The sequence below is a fragment of the Choloepus didactylus genome, chromosome 9 (genome assembly GCF_015220235.1).
Source record: "Choloepus didactylus isolate mChoDid1 chromosome 9, mChoDid1.pri, whole genome shotgun sequence".
Lineage (NCBI taxonomy): Eukaryota > Metazoa > Chordata > Mammalia > Pilosa > Megalonychidae > Choloepus > Choloepus didactylus.
Window position 1 is genome coordinate 116412173 of NC_051315.1, and position 4932 is coordinate 116417104.

Genomic DNA, 4932 nt, shown 5'->3' on the forward strand with positions numbered 1-4932 from the left:
GAATGAATTGTATGCTGTGTGAATATGTTTCAATAAAATTTCATTAAAATAGCTTCTGTTTATTAGTTTAGAGAATTTATATTAATCAGTCTTTAAATTAATTACCTCTTATTCCTGCAATGTTGAATCTGAAGTTTTGCTCATCCAGTGAACTTTCTTCATTTCAGAGATGTACTTTCTGTACTAGAATTCCTAATTGGTTCTTTGCTATACTTCCAATTTCTCTGAAGAGATGCCATTTGTCCACATATTTTGACATCTTTTCCTTAAAGTCTTTCAATATATTTATAATAGGTGTTTCAAAGTCCTCATCTGCTAATTACAGTCTCAAGTTCTTCTTGGGGTCTGTTGACTGATTTTTCTTTTGACTACAAGTCTCATTTGTCAGTTTCTTTCCATTTTTAGTAATTTTTATAGTATACTGAACATTGTAAATAATATTTTGTTAAAACTCTGAATTATTTATCTTTCTCTGGAAATTATTGATTCTTTTTGTCAGCAGTAAAAAAAGTATGACCTGTGGAAGCTTGATTTTATTTAGTTAGTGTACTCCTAAGGCCCTCTACCTTATCTTCATTCAAACTCCAAACACCATAACACTTGTAAAACAGCAGCCATTTTTGCATAGCATATTTAGCTATTCAGCTATTGCTTTTTCTGTGCTCCTTGTAGTATCTCCAGCACATTTTCAACTCATGGGACAGACAAACATTTTAAATGCAGATTTTGAGTCTTTCTCTGTGACTCCTTTTTTCAGGTTGATTCCTCAATTTCCAGCCTTTCTTGCAGCCACAAACTTTGTTCTTTGATACCTGAAGTCAATAAGACTGTACCTTTTTGCATTAATTCTAGGCACCAACACTATGCAGAATGGAAAGAGCCTACAGGGAAAAGCTTCATAAAGGAGAATTTTCCTTTTTCTTAATAGTCACATTCCCTCCAATTTTTTGCCTGCTTTTGGTTGCTCTGCAGTACATTCAAATAATTTTTAAAAATAATTTTCCAGGACTAATAATTATCTTGTGAATTTTAGTTTCATGCAAGCTTCTGTGCCATTAAACAACCCTAACTCCTTCTCTGGTAATTATTAAGCATGAAAATAATGCACCTGATGTTAGGAGTCAGATGTTGCTGCTACTCTGAAGCTTTATAAAGACATCAGCTTTCTGGAAACTTGATTCCTGATTAATGAGTACAGTTGGTTTGCCATTGAGTTCAGGCCTCCACTTGAATGTTTTCTCTGTAATGTGTTTCTAGAAATCTCCACTTTATTCTTCCACTCTCTTCCTCAGCAAGAAGAATCCTATCAAGCACTTGTGTCCAGTTGTCTGTAGCTCTTCTAGTCCATGTCTGAGAAGATTTCAGACTCGTTTTAAATCCTCTTGATTAGTGGTTGGGCTCAGCCATAGAGAGAGCAGAGTATTATGCCTTCACTATGGTCTCCTGTTTATATTGCCAAGACTCCCTTCCTATGATATCTTTCTCCCTATATAATTCCTGTGGTGTTTTATTTTTAATTGATTAAATGATTTTTCCAGGTGATGGTATTTTTATTGTATAATACTTGGCACTCACAACTTTTTACAGCTGGAATGCATCCTCAGAGTACTTATTTGCTTTATTAAAAGTTAAGAAATAATTTTTCATTCACATAAAGCACTTCAGAGGCTATGTATATATTGGTTATGAGTTCAGGCTCTGGACCCGGACTCTCTGATTTAAAATCCTGACACTTGTGTTCACTTCGGCAGCACATATACTAAAATTGGAACGATACAGAGAAGATTAGCATGGACCCTGCGCAAGGATGACACGCAAATTCGTGAAGCATTCCATATTTTTTTTTTTTTTAAATCTAAAAGTAATATATATGGTTATTTTCTATCAGAAAGCCCAGGTTGAGGGAGTAGGCTGGGCTTGGGGGAGACAGAGTACCCACAGTGTCTTTGAATTCCATATTCACTACTGAAGGCCTCCACCCCCTTCTTTAATTGGCACCTCAGGCTGACCAAGGAATCTACCTGGAGAGGCCCCAAAGAGGAGAGGGGAGAAGGGAATAGTACCCCTGAGAGACAACTGGAGCTCTGAGGACTGGGAGAGTGGAGGGAGGTCCAGCTCAGCTGGCAGTCCTCCTTCTGGGAATCCAGACCCCAGGGGCTGGAATTCAGATTCCGGCTTCAGTCAGCGATGCCCCTGACAGAATCAGAGTCACCAGGAGAACTAAAGCTCCACACCTCCTTACACTGGTGGGGGAGCTGCGGGCTGGCCAGTGCCACCTGCTGGACAGGAGAGGAAAAGCACCAATTCTAAAGGCCTCATAGGAGGGTCTCATTCTCAGGAAAACTCCATACCCTCCCAATGAGACCTGGGCCTCACTAGACTGGGAAAAGCTGACTAGGGTCGACCATATCTGAGGAGACCCACTCACAAAAAGGTTACATAGAGGCAGAGAAAGAAACAGAAAAAACAAGAGGGGAAAAATTCTGATCAACTAAATAGAACTTAAGTTAGAGGTCTAGAATAAGTTGAACTGAATAACAGAGGCCAGAGAACAAAGCCAACCAACAAGAAAACCACTAGGTAAAAGACAGAAAACAAGCTCCAAAATAAACTAATCAAGAGAATCAGATGCCTAGACAACTTAAGATAACAAGCCATACCAGGAAACACAAAAACATGGACCAGCCAAAGGAACAAACTAATAGCTCAGCTGAGACACAGGAGTGGAGGCAACTAATGCTAAATAAATTTGATGAAATGAAGGAAGATATAGCAAAAGAGCTAAAGGATATAAAGAAGACACTGGCTGACCATAAAGAAGAATTCATAAACTTAAAAAAACAAATGGCAGAACTCATGGGAATGAAGGCCACAATGGAGGAGATGAAAAACACAATGGAGGGACACAACAGTAGATTTGAACAGGCAGAAGAAAGGATCAGTGAACTGGAAGACAGGTCATTCGAATTCATACACACAAAAGAACAGATGGTGAAAAAAATGGAAAAATATGAGCAGGGTCTTAGGGAGCTGAGTGACAACATGAAACGCACAAATATGCGTGTTATGGGTATCCCAGAAGGAGAAGAGAGGGGAAAACGGGTAGAAAGAGTAATAGAAGACATATTCACTGAAAATTTCCCAACTCTTATAAGAGACAGAAAATTAGAGATTCAAGAAGTACAACATACCCCAAATAGAATAGATCCCAATAGACCTACTCCAAGACACTTACTGGTCAGATTGTCCAATGTCAAAGACAAAGAAAGGATTCGGAAAGCAGCAAGAGAAAAGCAATCCATCACATACAAGGGAAGGTCAGTAAGACTATGTACAGATTTCTCTGCAGAAACCATGGAGGCAAGAAGACAGTGGCATGATATATTTAAGATACTGAAAGAGAAAAACTGCCAACCAAGAATTCTATATCCAGCAAAACTTTCCTTCAAAAATGAGGGAGAGATTAAAACATTTTCAGACAAACAGACACTGAGAGAGTTTGTGAATAAGAGACCGGAACTACAAGAAATACTAAAGGGAGTGCTACAGGCTGATAGGAAAAGACAGGAGAGAGAGAGTTGGAGAAGAGTGCAGAAATGAAGATTATCAGGAAAGGTAAAAGGAGAGGAAAAAATAAGATATGACATATAAATTCTAAAAAACAAAATGGTAGTAGAAAGTACTGCTCTTAGAGTACTAACACTAAATGTAAATGGATTAAACTCCCCAATAAAAAGACACAGACTGGCAGAATGGATTAAAAAACAGGACCCATCTATATGCTGTCTACAAGAAACCCACTTTAGACACAAGGACAAACATAGACTGAAAGTGAAAGGTTGGAAAAAGATATTTCATGCAAACAACAACCAGAAAAAAGCGGGAGTAGCTATATTAATATCAGACAAGTTAGACTTCAAAAGCGAAACAATTAAAAGAGACAAAGAAGGACACTATATATTAATAAAAAGGTCAATTCATCAAGAAAACATAACAGTCATAAATATTTATGCACCAAACCAGAATGCCCCAAAATTCATGAGGCAAACACTGCGATCACTGAAAGGAGAAATAGATACCTCGACAATAATAGTTGGAGACTTCAATACACCACTCTCATCAATGGATAGAACATCTAGACAGAGGATCACTAAAGAAACAGAGATGTTGAATTGTATGATAAATGAACTAGACTTGACAGACATTTATAGAACACTACATCCAACAACAGCAGGATACACTTTTTTCTCAAGTGCTCATGGAACATTCTCTAGGATAGACCACATGTTGGGTCAGAAATCAAGTCTCAACAAATTTAAAAATATTGATATTATACAAAACACTTTCTCAGACCACAATGGAATGAAGTTGGAAATAAATAAAAGGCAGAAGGTCATAAAATTCACAAGCATATGGAGACTAAACAACACCCTCTTAGAAAACTAGTGGGTAAAGGAAGAAATTACAAGAGAAATTAGTAAATACCTTGAGGCAAATGACAATGAAAACACAACTTATCAAAACTTATGGGATGCAGCAAAGGCGGTGCTGAGAGGGAAATTTATTGCCCTAAATGCCTATATTAAAAGAGAAGAGAGAGCAAAAATTGAAGAGTTAACTGCTCACCTGGAGGAATTAGAGAAAGAACAGCAAACTAACCCCAAAGCAAGCAGAAGGGAAGAAATAACAAAGATCAGAGCAGAAATAAATGCAATTGAGAACAGAAAAACAATAGAGAGAATCAACAAAACCAGAAGTTGGTTTTTTGAGAAAATCAATAAAATCGATGGACCACTGGCTAGGCTAACAAAAAAAAAGAGAGAGCAGATGCAAATAAATGCAATCAGAAATGGGAAAGGAAATATAACGACTGACCCTGCAGAAATTAAGGAGATAATGAGAAGATACTATGAGCAACTATATGCTAATAAA

The 4932-nt window shown here is 37.5% G+C and overlaps 1 non-coding gene across 1 annotated transcript; it reads left to right on the top strand.

Annotated features, from left to right (window-relative positions):
- Positions 1 to 1735: 1735 nt before the first annotated feature.
- Positions 1736 to 1842, top strand: LOC119545056. The gene has a single exon (XR_005219033.1). It is a non-coding gene; the product is annotated as a U6 spliceosomal RNA (small nuclear RNA).
- Positions 1843 to 4932: the final 3090 nt, after the last annotated feature.